General features: G+C 35.5%; 1 protein-coding gene across 1 annotated transcript in view; it reads left to right on the plus strand.

Moving 5' to 3' along the window:
- The first annotated feature begins 15083 nt into the window (after positions 1 to 15083).
- Positions 15084 to 22931, plus strand: part of Hr3 (nuclear hormone receptor 3 ROR-beta) — a 315339-nt gene continuing 307491 nt past the window's right edge. Inside the window, exon 1 of the mRNA XM_076767480.1 lies at positions 15084 to 15169. The gene's annotated coding sequence lies outside the window, so the exon portion shown is untranslated. The remainder of the gene's footprint in view (positions 15170 to 22931) is intronic.

The raw sequence follows: 22931 nt of genomic DNA on the forward strand, positions 1-22931 counted from the left end.
TCTGCGTACAATCTCAATTAATTCTGTTGAATGCACTCTGCAATCGCGTTGTAACTTACCCGAGCTTCTCAACAAATACTCTTTTTCCACTTTCTCGAATTCTTCTCCGTGCTTCGATATGGGACGTGCAACAACCTTCTGCTTTTTCAAACAGAAATCATGATAGCTTTTCTTTGTTTTCCATGCAAGATTGAATCTGAAAATATTTTTGCAAAGCAGGAAGAATTGTAATTTAAAAGAATTAAAGAATAGTTACTAATAAATATGGTAATTAGAAATTTGAATCGCAACAGGAACAAATTTTACGGTATGAAAATGCTACAAAAGAATAAATAACATTGTCTCTTCTCAAACATTGCAGCTTTTTCATGTTCAGCCACACCTGAAAAAAATTTTAATGGGAGATTCTGGAGGTCAAAATAAGACGAAAATCAAGGATACTAATTTGTTGATTGTGGCTCCGTTAAAAAGTTTTTAACATTCAAAGTTTTGCCTGTAGAACGGTAATTTGTCCACCTACGATTCGAAATGATCCCAGCAACTGAAAATAATTTTTCCGCGAATGATTTGAAACTTTTCAATTTAATTTTTTAATAACTTTTCAACGAAGCCTCAATTAAGAAATTGATATTCTTGATTTTCGTCTTGTTTTGGCCTCTAGAATCTCCCATTAAAATTTTTTCTAGCGGTGGCCAAACATTCTGTATACTATACCGCACGTTCACTTGATGTGGAAAGTCAACGAATCTTTAAAAAGCGTTCAGGTCTGATTTCGAGAAATGTAAGGAATGTCAGTCACGACGATCTTTGTCGTTTACTGACGATTCGAACGGATGGCGATGCAAGAGCGAGAAAAAAAGCGAATATCAGTCTGTTCTTCTCAACTCTCCGAAACTCTACGAGAAAGCTCACGTAGACGCGATTGAACATGGTGTGCGAAAGTGGAATGGGGAAGGACATGCAGCCTCTGGTGCGCGGATCTGATAACACTGATTTCGAGCCCCAGATACGTTTTTTTTCGAGTTATTTTTTAAATAAATGATGTTATTACAATTTAAAATACAAAACAGAGGTAGGGATTTGCGGTGTACTTATTATGTAGGGCGCTGCTTCGTTGTGGATAGAAACTCGAGAAAGATCGTACGAGGATAGAAAAGGAAAGGTGGCATTGGTTTTGTCTGGGCTTTGTAGCAGACCCCGCCTTGTACTACTACATGCTGCGAAGTTGATCGAGGATTGCATATATGTATAGTAATGGAGGGGTCGATTGAGCGCTTGTGAGAGCGCGACCCCTCTGGTGGCGAGCATGGGAGGTGACGCCACACTTATCAATGAGGTGCATCCTTACGTATTTTAATAATCTTCAAATCTTTAAATAATCATAATCGATTGATTACTCCAATGTAATTAATCGATGGATGCCTAATTTTGTAATTTCATTTTCTGTCTCACTTCCTCTTGTGTTCATTTCTAAATCTGTTCATCAATTGTGAATTTTTGTAGCCTGTAGTGACTGTTTTTGGTTATTAATCGCGACTTTCTTTTGACTGCTAAATTTTCAATAGCATTCGTTAATTAATTAATTAAATGATAGAATTAGTGATTTCATTTCCTACCGTCATGAGCGCTATGATCGTTTTCTATACTCTGTTGGTAATGTCGCGGGTGTCACCGAAATGATAATGGGTCTCTAGAGCCCCAAAGAAATGTCCGAAAATATATTTCAGTTCATCGATGACGTGAAGGATGGACATATTGTAAAATTCAATGGAAGTTTGTCTATTGAAGAGGTAAAGAATACACTAGATATTCAAATCATATATTGGAAATTGGTATTTTAAGAACTGAAGTACCGACCATGTAGAAAATCATTGGTTCTGTCACAGACGAGGTATACGAGTAGACCTTTCACCATTGACGAGGTATACGAGTAAACCTTTCACCCAATGTATTTTTTCGGCCCATTTTTCTGGGGCTCTAGAGCCCCATTACCATTTTCGTGTCACTCGCAACATTACCAACAGATTTAGAAATAAATTTCAATGCCTGCATAGTCAATTCACATGTATTTACGCACACGTTACAACTGCTGCCCATCAACACTAATTCAGTGAATAGTTTTTCAAATGACGAGGACGCTAAAATCATCTCCGAATTTTTCGCTCGGTATGGCAATTGTTCGAACTGATGTACAAAAAGACACGTATTAACAAAAATTAATGAATAGAAAATGAGTAATACTACAGATACGAAGGTTATACATATGTGTCTTGATAAATCTAAAAATTGATTCATTATAGTGTTATCAGACGGCAGACCGGTGCCCAGAGTAAGCTTACCCCTCCATTTATACACACCAATTCACAGCCATGTGTACTACTTTAGACAGCTTCGGGAATTCAAGAAAGAAGGCGAATGTAAGTCTTTCTTTCTTGCTTTCAAAACAGCTAAAATCTGATTTGTGTCAACCTGCATACGATTTTGAGTCTCAACTGCCCAGGCATTTTTATTTTCCAACCCATGTATACCTATTACACATAAACGAGGTAAAAAATAGACCTATTGTTAGTGCCATGAACGCTATCGTTGTATCATGAGTGTTTTATAACATGAGATATTCTTCCAAAGTGAAACAAAATGTTAAAAAGATCATGCATCAAATTGTAAGAGGATCCTCGTAAGAAGGCTTTAATCTTCGTAATGGTTTTAATGAGTCGGTGATCAACAATGACTAACTTATAGTCACTGATGGTCAACAGTGAGGTTGACTCAAGGTCAGCGAAGGTCCAGTGAAGATCTAGAAATGGTCAAGAGGTGGGACCAATCGAAATAGGGTTGTTCTCCAGACCAAGCGGTTCTTAATTCTTCACGTTGACACTGTCTCCCCACTCTTCGACTTCTCTACTCAAAGACTACCGCTGGACAAGTTCTTCAGTACCCCTGGAGCATCCAGGGGACTCGGGTCTCGCGGGCTGAAGCTAGGCCATTCGTGGAGCGCTGACCACTGGGGACCAGGAGTGACCAGGAGTGACCAGGAGTGACCAGAACTGACCACTACTGACCAGTGCAGATCCGACTACTGACCACTACTGACCACTACTGACCAGTGACGGACCGTGATGGCCACTGGTAAGAACTATTTAAAATTGCTCTCCCCACTTCTATTTTGTTGTTTGATATCAATTCAACGTTATGGAACTGTCCAACGCTTTTGCTAAATTACGAATCGTTTCTTATGTTGCTGGACCTTTGGTGCTTCCTTGGTAATGGTAACTAATGCTCAACAAGTAGTAAGTCTACTTTACTTATTTGTATTATTATCACAAAATTGACCAGTTTATTTTATTTGTTTGGTTATAATTCGGCGTTGTTTTAGTGTCTGGGTTAGGTCTGGTTATTATGTTTTCCTCCTCTATTTCTACTTCTGCCTTATTTTTTGAATTGGCATAATTGTCTTGAATCATGTACCATTTTTGTTTGCATATTATTTGATGTATTTTGTTTGTATATTATTTTATGAATTTCGATGTCACTAATTAGAATAAGATTTTTATTCTTGTTCTATTTCGCTAACATATTTTGTTTAATTCTTGGACATTTTCATTCTTTGATTTCATCGTTGGATTTTCAATTCTGCGTGGGATTTTCAATCTTTGTTTCTGTTCGTCTTTGAAATTTGTATGGTCTTCGGACAATTTTTGGAATCATTTGCTATTTTACTTCAATTCTGCGTTGGATTTTCAATTCTGCGTTGGATTTTCAATCTTTGTTTCTGTTCGTCTTTGAAATTTGTATGGTTCTTCGGACAATTTTTGGAATCATTTGCTATTTTACTTCGACATTATACTCTCGTTACGCAAGTATAGGTAGAATACTTTGTTTGTAACATATGCAAATTTTGTACATTTCCTTAGGTAGGTCTAGCATCGATAATCTTATGGATTCTCACTCTTCGGTACATCAGCACGACAAATTATTCCATCGCTTCGTCTAGTTTGCATGGTGTTTATTAAATTTCCTTTCGTATGTCACTAATATGTGTATCAATTTTAGTTTCAGGTTATTCGCAGGGACATCGAAGTAAGACGCCACAACCGCCAATGGACATTTAATTCTAAGTCGATTAGATTTAATCTTCGTCGCGAATCTTAAAATTAACGTCGAAGATTTCTTTATTCTACATATTTTCGCGTTTTACCAAGCAATTATTCAATAAGTAGCTTTTCGTTTTCTCGTTCCCTCGTTCCTAGCTTCGGTCACCGCTGTTTCATCGATTGAAACATGTGATCGGCCGTGTATCTGGTCCGAAAGATCTAATCGCCTTCCCTTGGTAAGCTTGATTGAGGGAAAACGGCACTTCGCTGGAAGGTGTGGAGTTTCCGTATTCTGCGGAAACGCATACCTTCCAGCGGAAGTCGACTCTGTCTCAGGTACTCTCTCTTTGTCAGACAGCCTAAGTCGGGTCCTTCGGGCTTCCGGCGGGTTGCGTTGGAGAAATGGAGACCTCGATTCGGAGTTGCAGTTCTCTGTTTTCTTGTTGAGATCGAGTTAGCAAGGGCAGTAGGTTCGATCCTCGGATCCGCTGTACGGTTCAGCGTCGCGTCGCGTCGCGTATCCCACGATTTAGCTTCATCCCTCTTTTTAACCACATAATTGCTTGGTACAACTAACATCCAAGGAACTTTGTTTCCTTCTATCGTCCGAATTTTAGTTTCAACTTGACTAGTCTTGAGCTTCGACGTTAATTTTAAGTCCCTATTGTATGCGTCTCCCAATATTGCCAAGTAATTATTTAACAAGTAGCTTCTCTCGACTCGTTCTCTCGTTTCTTGCTTCGATCACCACTGTTTCGTCGAACGAAATATGTGATCGACCGTCCAGTTTGTCCGGAAGATCTAGTTGCCTGCCCATGATAGATCGATTTTTAGAAATAGAAATCAATCTACCAAGGGCAGTGTCGATTCGATCCGAAGATCTGCTGCACGGTTCAGCATCGTGTCGCGTCGCGTCTCCAACAATTTAGCTTCATCCATTTTTAAACAAAATAATTGCTTGGTACCACTAATTTAGACTTAAGTCTTTAGTGTAGCCGCGTGTCCTGCCATGTAATTATGTAACAAGTAGCTTCTTTTTCACTTGTCTCCCGTCCCCTCCGATCACCACTGCTTCCATGTAGAAAGCAAGTGATCGACCGATTAGATGGTCCGAAGGGTCAGTTGCCGTCCTCTAGTGAGACGATCCAAGGGAAAGGGTATTTTGGCCGCAGAGGGGATCAGGGACTGTTCCTGTCTACGGTAGCCCCGACTCAGGATCCCTCTCTCTGTTAAACATCCCGAGTTGGGTCCAGTTGGCTCCCAACAGGATGCTTGGGGGAAATGGGGAACCTGTGTTGGGTGCGTCGATTCCCTTCCCCTTCGATCGGACTTACCAAGAGGCAACGAGCTGACCCTTTTGACCACGCTATTCGGTTCACGTCTCTCGTTCCTTGCACTATTGCATGGTGCAACGCGTCGTATCGCGTCGCGTCACCCCCGATTTAGCTTCGTCTCTCTTTTAAACAAAATAATTACTTGGCATGACTAATCTAGTTTCTAAGGATGTAAAAGGGAGATCGAACTTGGATTACATCTATCTCCCTTCGGGTCTCCAATCGCAGCAACCTCCACGTGGTGAGACCTGGGTAATATTATTTAGCGTTTAATTAATAATCGTAATACTCTTAGCTGGGTAATGCAATTATTAATTAAAAACTAAATAATATTAGCAAATTGGCTGCGATCCGCTTTGCATAGGTCATCATAAATACAGTGCTTCTTCGCTAGATTATTTTTGATTCTCATTGATTCATCAAAGATTCTAGAGTATTGTCAAAGACGAGGTATACGAGTAGGTCTTTCACCCAATGTCTTGTTATGGGGTCTCGAAACCTCATTACCATTTTCAGGTCACTCGCAACATTACCAACAAATTTAGAAATGAACACAAGAAGAAGTGAAACAGAAAATGAAATTACAGAAATTTTAATATTTTTTTAACAGAATAAAAGCTGTACGGTCAAAAATTGGGCATCAATCGATTAATTTCATTGGGATAATCAATCGATGCGGATTATTTAAAGATTATTTAAATCTTCGACCAACATCCCAATATCCAGTCGGCGAAGGCAGGGCCTGGGTTAGGTCTGGGTTAGAAGTACACCGTACGTACTTTATTTTTTATTTTAAATTGTAATACATTAGGCAGTTTTGCACTCTTGATTGAGGATGTAAACACGCTGTGCCTTCTTCTCAAGGAAGAATGGTACTACCAGTGTTAGACTTGAGGCATTCTATATGTCGCAACTCTACAAAAAAAACGTGATTAGTGACTATACGCAACGCTACATCAAAAGTAAACGCGAGGAATATAACCGATCGCAACTCTAAAAGTAATCAAAATCGGTTCATTGTAATTGCAACGCGATAATATCTACATGTCGCAACACTAATGCAATCCGAAATAAATTCATACACGCAACACTACCCTGAAAAAGAACGCGAAAAGTTTTCATCATTCGCAACTCTAAAGTTATCTATAAAACTAATTATTTGCAAAAATAACTATGCACGCAACGCGAATAATTTGTACTTCGTAACGCTAATAGCAAACCGGGATTAATTTTTATTCGCAACACTACTCTGAAAGCAAACGCGAAAATACTCATCGTTCGCAACGCTAAAAGTAATCGCGATAAATTCAAATTATGCGCAACGCTATTTTTAAAACAAACGCGATAATTTGCGTTCCGCAACGCTAACGTAAACCGCGATCTGCCCTAAAATACTGGCTGTTGATCTGAAAAACTACAAATACTACAAATACAGGCGAATGTAGTGACACAGTAGGAACATGGAATGACTCTCCATCCTCATCGGAAAATGAAGATGAATAGCCATTTGTTGCAGCCCACTCTTGAAACAATTTGTCAGGGCCTCTTCGACTCCATCGAGTCTCTTCTTTCTTCGGCGGTCCTGCCAAAGCCTGAAACTTAAGCCTAGGCTCGAGACTCCGTGCAATACGTTGTCGGAACAAGTGTGGAGAAACTCGAGCGGGACGAGCGTTTCGGGGAACCTACCGCGAACGAACGCGACCGCGAAGAGCGACTGTAAAGCCGCGCGATTCCAAGAACCGAAAGTAAAACCAAAACAAACGGTACAATCCGTTTGGATCGGCTAACGTTTCGATTCTCCAAATCGAACTATAGGTACAGGACCTGTGGCAGTCCTGCCCTGACCCTACCTACTTACATCTAACACACATACCAGAAAGGAAGTTACCTACCTACCTAACCCTATATTTAAAAAATTCCAAAACTCATTCTCGCAAACATACGCTCCACGGTTCTCACACATAATGTCCGGGCGCAAAAGCCTACACTAGAGAGGACACCCCGGGGCTCCTCCGACACCCGAACATTCCACACAACATTCACACTCTAATGTTTACGTACCAATACCTGAAATCAACCAACAAAGGCTAGTGATCATTGCGTATTTCAAGTAACTTTCAAATAATAGAAGCCTTGATAAAATGATTTTCCACATTCTGTTGTTTAAAATCAAGAAATTAGTTGTATTTACGTTTCATTAAATATTTTATATTATTGTCTTCGAGCATGCAAAAAGTATGGACAAGATGAAATAGAATTCTATTTGTAAATTATATTAAAGTTTTAAAACGACGCAATTCCGCAGCCTAACCACACACACACACACACACACATGTGAAATTGCGTCGCGCACGATACACTAGCGCAATGTCAGTCGCAAATAGATATTATTAGGAATTTTTAGAAATTAAGTCATCGTGCTCGTTGCCTTCGCTCACTCAAGTAGCACCTGGGCACTTGGGTGGGTTTAGGCAACGAACACGGAATGGTATCCTGAAAATCCTGAACTACAATAAATGATTATAATAAATGCTAGCGGATAACGAAATAGTATTTATATATTCTTTCTTATTTTATTTCTTTTACTGGACTTTATATTACTGATAAATAAAGAGGAAAATTTTAATATACAATAATAATGAAAAATATTATTAGCAAAGGAAATTATTCTGATTAAAATTGAATTTTTTAAGACGAAAGGCTTTACAATAAAATAATTTACTTTGAAAATGTAAGGAAAAATTATTCAAGCAAACTGATTAAAATATTTAACCCTTGAGCAATTCTGTTGTCAAAGCGTACTTTTTAAAGATGAAACTAGTACATAATGCATGTTACTTTGACTCAAGAATTTACCCATCGCGAAACGTCTTTTTGTACATGAATTGTAACATCAAATTATTGAATAAGAAAAGACTTTGATGCCTTCGATATTAAGTCATCAAATTATATTTTTATATGAAGCACGAACAATATAAAAAACAATCAATATTACAAGTCAAAGAATTTATTTTTATTTTCTGACAAATTTCACGTTATATTAACAATCGCGGAACACAAAAAGACCCTAGCCTGATCTATGAAATAAAACAATATACATATGTTCCTATTCACGGGTATAAAAAATACCCGTGGTCACTACTCGCCAAAAATACTACGTATACAACCGGGCACCCGTGTTGTTTCGGACCTTTCGCCCTACAACATGATTGGGGACCGGAGGGACAAAAATCACATGCGACTCACCAATCGTTGACTACGACGACGATGACGCTGCCCAGTGAGGTACATCAGCCCAAGTTATCTGCATGGTCCTGCTGCTGGCCTACAGGATGTAAGGATAGAATCCATGGTCTGTAAAGCACAAGAAAACAATTAATGTAAAAGATACTACGTTCAAAACTAATCACAGGTCTCTGATAATTTAAAAAATTTTTAATCCATACCAAAATTTGAAAATATTATTTTTTTCTAAAGGTGCATAGAATAAAATAGGATGATACTTACATTTTCTATTCGTAGACTTTCGCTCAATATACATATGATGCTGTGATTCTAACACCGGCGTCGAGTGATTTTAATTTTTAAGGGAAAAATGAAAATGAAATATTAAGAAAATGATAAACTAACACGACCGAAAATCAAAGTCGGCGAACAAGAGGCTCTACTGTCGCGATTTAGAAAGCAAAGAGCCACGATGCTCTGGAAAAAATATAAAAATGCGCAATATACACTGAATCGACCTTCGCGTGTGCTTAAAGTATAAACGAAACTCTACTCGAAGCAACTGTGCTTCGAAAAACAATCAACTAATCTACGCAACAAACACTGACTCTACCGACCGCATTGCGCGCGGTCACTAAAATTTCTGAAAAAAAATACTGAAATAAGAAATAAGAAATAATTAAGTAATCACGCAGACCTGACTATTTATATACTTAGCATTAAATTTGACCCATAAAAAGACAAAAATATGTAAACATATATAGGTACAAACTCACTTGTTGTAGCAAAGTTGATTTTCCCAATATTCTATTTCGCGTTCCTTCCATTAGCGATTGTCAATCATAATGGCGTCAATTGCATGTCGATAGCATCCCTTCCAGTCGAACTCGACAATCAAAATCTGTAACAGCAATAAAACACGTATTACGATTCAATACGTTAAAACAAATGTACCTATAACTTAATTAAACATCGACTGGACCCGAAATATGGTCCATGAATTGTTAATTATGTTTTACAGACACCATAATTGTCAACGATTATGTATGGGAAAAGCACGTACGAAACAGATTAAACATTTTTCGCGATTCCGATTAACTTGAACATCAGAAACGTGTTAACATTAAATGAAAGCACTACCACACAATAAAGGAAAGCACTACGAGCGATTTGGAACATTAAAATGACAATAATTAAAAATTACGTATCTGATTAGACGCGAAGCCTGTCACTGCATCTCATCACACGAGATTCCAGAGGACGAATGGCGGACAGGAACGGTCGTGTCTCCCGCGCGGGGCAATGGGTGGGGAGAGGGGTAAGATGGTCACGTTATCCAACGTCTCGACTCTCGAATCTCGAATAACTGAAAATAAACAAAGTAAATAAATATAATAAATACAAAATGATATCAGACTAACAATTAATTAATGATTTATTGTCTTTATATCCTCGTGACGTCACAATGAGTAACAGCCAATCACAGCCGTTGTTTCAACATGGAAAATCGATCTGTTAATCGACATATGTAACTAGATCGATTGAAATATATTTATTATAACCATAGAAAAATATTACGTGGAAATATTAACTTTTGATCTAAATTGCAATCAGTTTTTCATATGAATGTTCCTTTCGTGTATAGTATATTTTCGAAAATTATTTACTTCAGTTTTCACTAGATTTACATAAATATCTATCTTGCTTCTGCGTCGATAACATTGGGCTTGATTTATATATATTGATATTATGACTTACAATTAATTAATGATTTATTGTCTTTATATCCTCGTGACGTCACAATGAGTAACAGCCAATCACAGCCGCTGTTTCAACATGGAATATCGATCTGTTAATCGACACATGTAACTAGATCGATTGAAATATATTTATTATAACCATAGAAAAATATTACGTGGAAATATTAACTTTTGATCTAAATTGCAATCAGTTTTTCATATGAATGTTCCTTTCGTGTATAGTATATTTTCGAAAATTATTTACTTCAGTTTTCACTAGATTTACATAAATATCTATCTTGCTTCTGCGTCGATAACATTGGGCTTGATTTATGGTAAGAAGTTGGTAGTACAGCCATAAACGAAGTGTGGAGTAGATGTCCCAGACGAACATTTTTTCGTATCACACGATTTAAGGGCACAGACAATGCATAGTGGAGATGTGTAAAGCAACTTTTTTTCCGAGTCACACGGCAAGGAATTTCTGAGCCCAGCTGCAAGGTTAAGTCGAGCGGCCGGCGTGCGCGAATATAAACAGAACCTAACCGAGCGTTGAAAAAACAACAAACGTATCAGATAACTGATCCTGGTTTGCAGGGAATGCTAGCAACAGTGAGAATAAAATTAGTTTTACAAAATACTGTAGAATACAAAAGAGATTGATATAGACAAGTAATAAATTACGAGAGTATTTAGTGGGAGTCAGAGTCCTATGACGCAAAGGAAAAACAACGTGAAAAATTAATGCCTTTCTAAATTTTACATATATTATTTGCTTATTTTTGTTGCACTCACAAAATTTGTATATAGAGCATTGATTAAAATAGTGACAATTAATGTATTTCAATCGATCTAGTTACATATGTCGATTAACAGATCGATTTTCCATGTTGAAACAACGGCTGTGATTGGCTGTTACTCATTGTGACGTCACGAGGATATAAAGACAATAAATCATTAATTAATTGTTAGTCTGATATCATTTTGTATTTATTATATTTATTTACTTTGTTTATTTTCAGTTATTCGAGATTCGAGAGTCGTGACGTTGGATAACGTGACCATCTTACCCCTCTCCCCACCCATTGCCCCGCGCGGGAGACACGACCGTTCCTGTCCGCCATTCGTCCTCTGGAATCTCGTGTGATGAGATGCAGTGACAGGCTTCGCGTCTAATCAGATACGTAATTTTTAATTATTGTCATTTTAATGTTCCAAATCGCTCGTAGTGCTTTCCTTTATTGTGTGGTAGTGCTTTCATTTAATGTTAACACGTTTCTGATGTTCAAGTTAATCGGAATCGCGAAAAATGTTTAATCTGTTTCGTACGTGCTTTTCCCATACATAATCGTTGACAATTATGGTGTCTGTAAAACATAATTAACAATTCATGGACCATATTTCGGGTCCAGTCGATGTTTAATTAAGTTATAGGTACATTTGTTTTAACGTATTGAATCGTAATACGTGTTTTATTGCTGTTACAGATTTTGATTGTCGAGTTCGACTGGAAGGGATGCTATCGACATGCAATTGACGCCATTATGATTGACAATCGCTAATGGAAGGAACGCGAAATAGAATATTGGGAAAATCAACTTTGCTACAACAAGTGAGTTTGTACCTATATATGTTTACATATTTTTGTCTTTTTATGGGTCAAATTTAATGCTAAGTATATAAATAGTCAGGTCTGCGTGATTACTTAATTATTTCTTATTTCTTATTTCAGTATTTTTTTTCAGAAATTTTAGTGACCGCGCGCAATGCGGTCGGTAGAGTCAGTGTTTGTTGCGTAGATTAGTTGATTGTTTTTCGAAGCACAGTTGCTTCGAGTAGAGTTTCGTTTATACTTTAAGCACACGCGAAGGTCGATTCAGTGTATATTGCGCATTTTTATATTTTTTCCAGAGCATCGTGGTTCTTTGCTTTCTAAATCGCGACAGTAGAGCCTCTTGTTCGCCGACTTTGATTTTCGGTCGTGTTAGTTTATCATTTTCTTAATATTTCATTTTCATTTTTCCCTTAAAAATTAAAATCACTCGACGCCGGTGTTAGAATCACAGCATCATATGTATATTGAGCGAAAGTCTACGAATAGAAAATGTAAGTATCATCCTATTTTATTCTATGCACCTTTAGAAAAAAATAATATTTTCAAATTTTGGTATGGATTAAAAATTTTTTAAATTATCAGAGACCTGTGATTAGTTTTGAACGTAGTATCTTTTACATTAATTGTTTTCTTGTGCTTTACAGACCATGGATTCTATCCTTACATCCTGTAGGCCAGCAGCAGGACCATGCAGATAACTTGGGCTGATGTACCTCACTGGGCAGCGTCATCGTCGTCGTAGTCAACGATTGGTGAGTCGCATGTGATTTTTGTCCCTCCGGTCCCCAATCATGTTGTAGGGCGAAAGGTCCGAAACAACACGGGTGCCCGGTTGTATACGTAGTATTTTTGGCGAGTAGTGACCACGGGTATTTTTTATACCCGTGAATAGGAACATATGTATATTGTTTTATTTCATAGATCAGGCTAGGGTCTTTTTGTGTTCCGCGATTGTTAATATAACGTGAAATTTGTCAGAAAATAAAAATAAATTCTTTGACTTGTAATATTGATTGTTTTTTATATTGTTCGTGCTTCATATAAAAATATAATTTGATGACTTAATATCGAAGGCATCAAAGTCTTTTCTTATTCAATAATTTGATGTTACAATTCATGTACAAAAAGACGTTTCGCGATGGGTAAATTCTTGAGTCAAAGTAACATGCATTATGTACTAGTTTCATCTTTAAAAAGTACGCTTTGACAACAGAATTGCTCAAGGGTTAAATATTTTAATCAGTTTGCTTGAATAATTTTTCCTTACATTTTCAAAGTAAATTATTTTATTGTAAAGCCTTTCGTCTTAAAAAATTCAATTTTAATCAGAATAATTGTCTTTGCTAATAATATTTTTCATTATTATTGTATATTAAAATTTTCCTCTTTATTTATCAGTAATATAAAGTCCAGTAAAAGAAATAAAATAAGAAAGAATATATAAATACTATTTCGTTATCCGCTAGCATTTATTATAATCATTTATTGTAGTTCAGGATTTTCAGGATACCATTCCGTGTTCGATGCCTAAACCCACCCAAGTGCCCAGGTGCTACTTGTGTGAGCGAAGGCAACGAGCACGATGACTTAATTTCTAAAAATTCCTAATAATATCTATTTGCGACTGACATTGCGCTAGTGTATCGTGCGCGACGCAATTTCACATGTGTGTGTGTGTGTGGTTAGGCTGCGGAATTGCAATAATAATATAAAATATTTAATGAAACGTAAATACAATTAATTTCTTGATTTTAAACAACAGAATGTGGAAAATCATTTTATCAAGGCTTCTATTATTTGAAAGTTACTTGAAATACGCAATGATCACTAGCCTTTGTTGGTTGATTTCAGGTATTGGTACGTAAACATTAGAGTGTGAATGTTGTGTGGAATGTTCGGGTGTCGGAGGAGCCCCGGGGTGTCCTCTCTAGTGTAGGCTTTTGCGCCCGGACATTATGTGTGAGAACCGTGGAGCATATGTTTGCGAGAATGAGTTTTGGAATTTTTTAAATATAGGGTTAGGTAGGTAGGTAACTTCCTTTCTGGTATGTGTGTTAGATGTAAGTAGGTAGGGTCAGGGCAGGACTGCCACAGGTCCTGTACCTATAGTTCGATTTGGAGAATCGAAACGTTAGCCGATCCAAACGGATTGTACCGTTTGTTTTGGTTTTACTTTCGGTTCTTGGAATCGCGCGGCTTTACAGTCGCTCTTCGCGGTCGCGTTCGTTCGCGGTAGGTTCCCCGAAACGCTCGTCCCGCTCGAGTTTCTCCACACTTGTTCCGACAACGTATTGCACGGAGTCTCGAGCCTAGGCTTAAGTTTCAGGCTTTGGCAGGACCGCCGAAGAAAGAAGAGACTCGATGGAGTCGAAGAGGCCCTGACAAATTGTTTCAAGAGTGGGCTGCAACAAATGGCTATTCATCTTCATCTTCCGATGAGGATGGAGAGCCATTCCATGTTCCTACTGTGTCACTACATTCGCCTGTATTTGTAGTATTTGTAGTTTTTCAGATCAACAGCCAGTATTTTAGGGCAGATCGCGGTTTACGTTAGCGTTGCGGAACGCAAATTATCGCGTTTGTTTTAAAAATAGCGTTGCGCATAATTTGAATTTATCGCGATTACTTTTAGCGTTGCGAACGATGAGTATTTTCGCGTTTGCTTTCAGAGTAGTGTTGCGAATAAAAATTAATCCCGGTTTGCTATTAGCGTTACGAAGTACAAATTATTCGCATTGCGTGCATAGTTATCTTTGCAAATAATTAGTTTTATAGATAACTTTAGAGTTGCGAATGATGAAAACTTTTCGCGTTCTTTTTCAGGTTAGTGTTGCGTGTATGAATTTATTTCGGATTGCATTAGTGTTGCGACATGTAGATATTATCGCGTTGCAATTACAATGAACCGATTTTGATTACTTTTAGAGTTGCGATCGGTTATATTCCTCGCGTTTACTTTTGATGTAGCGTTGCGTATAGTCATTGATCACGTTTTTTTTGTAGAGTTGCGACATATAGAATGCCTCAAGTCTAACACTGGTAGTACCATTCTTCCTTGAGAAGAAGGCACAGCGTGTTTAACGGAGAGTTTGGTCGAGTGCTTGTGAGAGCGGGACTCCTCTGGTGGCGAGCATGGGAGGTGACGCCATATTTATCAATAAGGTACATCCTTACGTATTTTAATAATCTTGAAATCTTTAAATAATTTTAATCAATTGATTACTCCAATGTAATTAATCGATTGATGCTCTATTCTGGACGGTACAGCTTTTATTCCGTTAAAAAATACTAAGAATGTAGTTTCATTTTCTTTCTGAGTTCCTCTTGTGTTCATTTGCATAACCTGTTGGTCATGTTGCGAGTGACACGAAAACCGTAATGGGGCTCTAGTGATAGGCTGTAGTGGTCTAAAAAAATGGGCCGAAAGAATACTTTGTGTGAAAGGTTTACTCGTATAGGTGGTATTTTAAGATCTGAAGTACCAATCATGTAAAAAAATCATTGGTTCTGTGGCGCTCTCTATGATCGGTAATTCAGGAAACTACATTGTTTTGAACGTTTGCCTTGACAAAAGTGTGTTCATAATAATTAACATACAATAAGTATTGTATAAAATAGTTGTAGCACTGTGCGCGTAGAATTAAACAGAAAACAGTTTCCTTCAGCAGGGTTTTCTCACTTTTCTTAAAATTGTCTGACTATCCACGACTATAATTATGGTTACGTTTATTCTAGATACGGATCTATCATTCTGCAAAATTGTAATAAAATTAGTGAGGATCGGGTCTGAGATTTTTCTTGATATTGGTACAATATTTTCTGAGCTTAAGAATTTTGATCGAATCATAGAATTTTGAATGTCTTTTAATTTTCAACATTAAAAATACTGAAATTATATTTATCTCTAAATCAATGAGATTGGTTTTGTCATAGAAATGACAAAAGAGGTTTATTATATAGCCTCCCTGGTCTCCCAATCTGCATTACCTTTCGTGTATCCTTACGATCTTGTTCATTCACGCTGGAATTCTACTCGCTGCCCACTGGTGGCATTAACTTCTACGTTCCCTTTCGAGCAACTATTCTAGCTATCCAAACTAAGGAAATTCATCTAATATCAGAATTCTTGAAGAAAAAAATAAAATTATTCTTTACTCTGAAGAAAGTATTTTCTAGAATTTTAAGGGCATTCTGTATAATATATAATATATCTACATTTCACATGTAATTTACATTTTTATTTTTCGACGTTTCGATCCATAATTGTTGTGCCCTATTCAAATAATTAATTAAAAATTAAAGCATCACGTGTACGATAGGATTTGTTTGTGGAAAAATTTGTGTATCAAGATTAAGAACAATCTGTCGATGCTTAGAAATTCTTTGAATATTAGTAGTTAACTTAGTCAATGTATATACAACCGTCACAATATTAAAAATGAAAATAAATTTTGTTGTGCATTTTTAATACGGAATTGTCTTTATACGATAATCAACTTAGCTTTGTATAATATATGTACATATTTGAAAAAAGAAATATTTTTTAATGGTTAAAATGTTTTGAATTTTTTTTTCTTAAAATAAATTTTTTCGAAACTTTCCTTGATTCCAATATTTTTCTCTCAAACGTATAGCATTTTTGAGTTTCGTCAAACTGGAACGTCATTAACGAATAATTCGAAATGTCAGCAAGGCTTTAATACAAAATCACCAGGATATTCTACATATAATATGAGAGTAATAACCGTGTAATGATATCTATGTACCATATCGGGATCGACCATAATTATAAGACCGAAAATTCTAATTAAACATATGTTGGTCGCAGTGTTACATTAATTTACATTAATTCGCTGAAATTTGTTCATTAGGCACATTAATAATTGTTTATATATTCTTGAAACATCCAATTAATCCGATTTTCAAACAAATAGTCCAGCAGGCTCTAATTCCTTTTCAATAATCGTTAATAATTGAACGTTAATTAATTCGTCGAAACGTCCTGCATAATTGTAATTTATATCATATCGTATATTTAAAGTTATATAGGTTCTTCGAATTTAATTTGAAAATACGAATAACACGTAAATTACCAGTTGTATAACAAATAATTCACACAGAAAGGAAATGATTTTTATGTAACGATTAGAAAATTTTATCAAACATTATCTCATATAATCTGTGGACAAGATTTATTTTTTAGTATTCGTAAATAAATAAAGTTCTTTCTATTTACTTCTTAGATTGTTGTTTTCATCTTTTTTAGTCGTATAATTCTTTCAATTTCCTTTAATGTTAGTACAATGTATTAGCTTGTGGTTGAATAAAAAACTGCATAAAACCAAATATTTTGTTTCAATGACTCAATGCTCGAGTGTTCTTCAGCACTGTGAAAAAAAATGTTGGCAAAGAAAGTTGTACAAAATTATTATATATCTGAAAAAAATTAGTTTTGCTATGAAAAGAAAAGGAATATAAGGAAATATTAACACGGACATAGACCATAATTGAGAGAAATTAATTAAACAAGAAAAAGAATTAGAGAGAAATAATAATAAATATTTGAAGTTTATATTAAGATGGATTGATTTATACATTTTTAGAACAAACTTGTACGTGACAAATTTTAGAATAATGTTAACCTTTTAAATATTAAGACTATCAATAAATAGATTGTATTGCTTTTATTTATAATACTGAAGAAGATTCGAACATTTTTAATTTTCAAATTTAAGAAGAAATAAATGAACGAGAAAAATGTTTAATATGATAAGCAATAGAAAAATGAAGTTATTTTGTTAAAAATCTTTAATTTTTTGCTTGTTTAAAAAATAGTTTGACATATTATAAAATACAAATTACGGAAAGCAAATATTTATTCATTCATTTCTGCGATTTTTGTTAAGTCTGCTTATGGACGTTATAAAAAAATTCCCATAAATGAATACATCAAATTGACGTTTTATGATATACAATTAAAGAAGTTTGCCTGGATTTTTGGACTTTTACCTAATACAATTAATTTCATGTCATAAAGATATTTTTTTTTACAACAGTTATGCAAGCTATTTATATCTTTGAAACTATTCTATATTTTTGCACCAAACAATTTATTCAACTTGGTACGATATATGTATATAAACGATGGTGCAAACTAATACTTTAGATACTTCTTATATTACAAAATACCAAAAATGCCTCAGTCTTTTGGTGTTCAAATTACAATTAAAATTCACTAGCAATTTTAAAATTTTATATAGAATGATTCAACGCTTCAACCTCAAACCTATGTAACAATTTAACTGTAAATTTGTTCGAAAGAACTTTAACTTTTTTAAAGCAGAATAAGCGTTTCTGTTCAACCAAACCTTTTTTTCATTTTCGAAAGAATAAGAGTTTTTTATCTACCCATAAACATATGAAATATAAGATTCTTATAATAACATAATTGAAAATTTTAATAGTTTCGCTCAAGCCTTTGTTGTCATAATGTCATCCGTTCATCCTCGACGCCAGATGCAAATTTCTTCGCGCGTTTTGCACGCTCGGTGCGTGAAAATCGCAGGAATAAATGGACGAGGGAACGTTTCTCGACCGATCGGTTCGAATGAATTTCAACTAGTGCCCCCCTCTTTGACTGCCAAACTCTGCTTGTTTATACGTAAACCTGTTATTTAATGCACATTGTTGTGTGTACTTACACGGTGCAGGGCATTACGAGCGAGTGCAATGTACCGTTGATTGCCGTGGGCGTCGTAATTCCTCCCTCGTTCCTTGTCCTGTTTCACGTATATTCCGCGTCGTTCGGATATTATTCCTGATCGATTCGAAGAATCAAACTCATCAATAATATCGGCCCATGCCCGAAATTACACGTTACGAGATACCTCTGTGGTCCCGCTTCTATCGTTTCAGACGGCTCGATTCTCGCGAACTGTGCTCGACTCGCTCGAAATTTCGCCGATTTTCTCCGATTTCGATCGCCGAAACGACGCAAATTCAAACGTTGTGTCCCATTGCGATTGTTATGCCTAATGGTCCAATTGCAATGTTTAACATAATTTCAGTATTCTTGCTTCGTACACAGAGATCACAATGTAATCAAATTTTAATTTAATTTTATTTTAATTCAAATGATACACTACATGTGAAATTGTAATAAGAAATACGTTTAATTGCTTTCATTAAACTTTGATATAATAGCGTTTAGAAAAGTATAGGTAAATTTATATAGGGTGTTCGGCCACCCCTGGCAAAAATTTTAATGGGAGATTCTAGAGGCCAAAATAAGATGAAAATCAAGAATATCAATTTGTTGATTGAGGCTTTGTTAAAAAGTTAAGAAAAAATTAAATTAAAAAATTTCAAATCATTCTGAAAAAATTATTTTCGGCTGCGGAGGTCAATTACAATCATTTTTGGTCATTAGACATACCCCCGAAATCCTACCCACTTTCGAGAAAAAAATTCGAGTAGGTACTGAAATTTTTAGACGAAATTAAAAAATTTCAAATCATACTAAAAAAATTATATTTAGTTACAGGGGTAATTGCAAGCATTTTTGGTGAATAGACATATCCTCGAAATCCTACGCAGTTTCGAGAAAAAATTCCTTACGGAAATTTTAATTTCTGGCCAAAAATGTTTGCCCGAATTTTCATGCAAATCTTTAAAACGTCATAACTTCTGAACGGATTGAACGATTTTAACGTTCAAAAAGGCAAACGACGCGTATTTTAGTGTAGAATATGTAGAAATTCCAAGAATATTTGAAAAGTTGTTCCTTGACCCCGCAAAATAAGAAAACCCTCGTAAACATGGTCCAATTTTCAAACAGCCATAACTCCTAGAATAGTGAATATATTTGAATGAAACTTTTTCCTGAAGTAGAGCTCATGGGTATCTATAAAAAAGTATTCGACAATTTTTCTGTAGGGCGTCGAACAAAATTATTAAAAATCAAAAATGAATTTGTAAGATAAATCAACAGGGGGTAGGTGCCTAAATTTTTCGGCGAAATTAAAAAGTTTCAAATTGTTCTGAAAAAATTATTTTTGATTGCGGGGGTTAATTACAATCATTTTTGGTGAATACACATATCCCCGAATTCCTATCCACTTCGTAGAAAAAAATTCGAGAAGATGTGAAGTTTTTCGACAAAATTAAAAAATCTCAAATCGTTCTAGAAAAATTATTTTCGGTTGCGGGGGTCAATTATAATCATTTTTGGTGAACAGACATACCCCTGATATGCTGCGCATTTTCGAGAAAAAAATTCAGTACGGACGGAACTTTAAACGTTAATAACTTTTTAACGAAACCTCAATTAACAAATTAGTATCCTTGATTTTTATTTTATTTTGGCCTCTAGAATATCCAATTAAAATTTTTCCCAGGGGTGGCCGAACACCCTGTATAAATAAAATTGTAATTTTGTTTGACATACAATTTTTAGACGTATAGTTTATTATTAGATTTTTTATTCTAATTTAAATATGGTAATGCACTCCATATGAAATCGTAATTAGAAATACGTTTCATTATTTTAATTAAACTTTGATATAATAGTGTTTAGAAAAGTATAGTAAAATTTATATAAATAAGATTGTAATTTTGTCTGACATTATATAAATTTCTAGACGTGTAGTTTATTAATACTTGCGTTAGCAAAATTTTTACAGAAAATCACTAAATTGCTAGCAGTTATTTATAGGTCGATGCACGATCGGGATTAGGATTCCTTAAGATTTTGTTATTCTTCGTTGAGGAATTCCAAAACACTCTGAGTTATACATAGTTGCTCCTTGCCTTCGCAATCCTTTGCAGCAGCGGTGCGCAAAATTTTGTCCGTTAGTTAATTCAGTATTTTCATTAAGTTTATCTGACCTGTAAAATAAAGTTGCAAACGATTAAAAATCTATACATATGAAGGACCTTTCGATAACACGATATAAATTAATTATTTTTATTTATTTCCACGTCTATGGTGTTCAATAAAATCAAATAAATTTCATTCATTTGCGTTGCACTTTATATCGAGTACGAAGCTCTCTCGTACAGTTTTTCAAATTATACAATAATTTTAAAATTTTTCTATATATCGGAATATTCTATGGAAACAACCAAAAAAATGAGCTCCTTTCACCAGGAAAGGATATGGATAGGACTAAAATGTTAGTATAGGTAGAGTAATTAATACTAGAATTATCGAAGTGGTCAAACCGACCCATTAACAATTTCTAATAAAAATTGTAACAAATTTACTTTACTTGGATTTTTGTAACTGTGGTTTCATATAAAGGGAATGAACAAATATTTATTTCCATTGCATCGAACATTTCATCAAGTATTTATTATGTTAATTTTTTTAGTACAAATAAATACACCATAATTGTCAGTAGTTCTAGTGTTAAAGGCTAATAAAATGGAAACAGAATATACTCGCATTAAAGAAGTATGGTCAGTTCGACCGTAATAGTTGAGCGCGTGGAACGGTTACTTGAAAAATGGCTCTTCATGTAGTAATTAGTCTTCTGATCCTGAAGAATCACTACCATCCTTTATAATAAAAACTTTTGGTTCAGCCAGTAAAAGCAATAAGTATTTATTTAACGAGGCTTTCTCATTAAGTTTTCGCTTCCTTGTATTTTCAGAAATAAATGGATTCGATGATAATAATAGGCACACAGAGGGATTTCCAACGAGGACGATTTATTATTCCCATATTCAAGTCACGTGACATTTGTATTTAGCAGTGCTTTACAAGTCATCATGGAGAGACATGTAAAAACCATGTTTTATATTTGCCTTATAATACAGTCGAACCTGGATAATTCGAAATATAAATCTCTTATAATTTAAATTATTTACTACCTAAGTGAGTGCATTACTGTGCTTATAACCACGATGACATGATTTTTTAGGAGCTAAAAAAAATAACTCTGAAGATTATATGTTTAAGAAAATGAATCTTGATAGGATTCTTGAATTTTAACGAGGCTGTACAAATAAGTTTTATGACAAATTGTGGATATACTATTTTCCCAATTGTCTAGAAACAGTTTCATTTTCGTGGACAATTTTAGGGGTTTGGAATGGCAGTCAATCTATAAAATAGAAACCTTGGAAAGAATGCACCACTAAATATTTATACTTTTCTAAACTTTTATCGTCGTCGATGGTAACTTAAAGATAAAAAAGAACCACTCTTTATTTGCATTAGTTTATTTTATTCGGTCCAACAACGAAGAAGGTTGGGCACCGTTGGTTTGCGGCATTTCGATCGTTCGGCTCGTATTTCTCGTTTCATTGATCGCTGTCAGTCATTGAAATCAAAATTTCGCAAAGCTGTACATTCTGTTTGATCGGTGCTCACCGCGTGTTCGTGCGCGTCGCGTTCGTCCGTGAAACACAAACGATTTTCCAACCGTTCGCCGCGTTTTACGACTCCATTTACGCGCGGACGGATGTAAATCAGGAATAGCGAGAGGAAACAAATAATCGTTCCGCGAGTCATTTAATGCGCAGCATCCTTACTATGAGATACCGGTTCTCGGACCTGTTGGTTGCAACGCGCCATAGATATACGAAACGGAGGGAAAAAATAACTGGTTTTCTACGATCGACGCGATCGAAACTATTCGCCACCCTGGTCGATGGTTTTTACGACCGCTGTAAACGGAAATATAACCCCTCCGGACTAGTCGAAATTTATTACCGAAATTTCGTTCGTGAACTGTAAAGCTCCCTGGACTTCTCGATATCGTAAAGATATTTGCTAGAAGCTCCAACTACAGTTAAGGACAAAAGTAAGTGGACAGATGATGAAAATGAATATCAATGAAATTTAATTACTATAGCGTCATAATTACAGGTTTAAGCTTTATTTAACATTTATCTTTATAGTATACAGGGTGTTCAGCCA

The sequence above is a fragment of the Colletes latitarsis genome, chromosome 6 (assembly GCF_051014445.1).
Source record: "Colletes latitarsis isolate SP2378_abdomen chromosome 6, iyColLati1, whole genome shotgun sequence".
Lineage (NCBI taxonomy): Eukaryota > Metazoa > Arthropoda > Insecta > Hymenoptera > Colletidae > Colletes > Colletes latitarsis.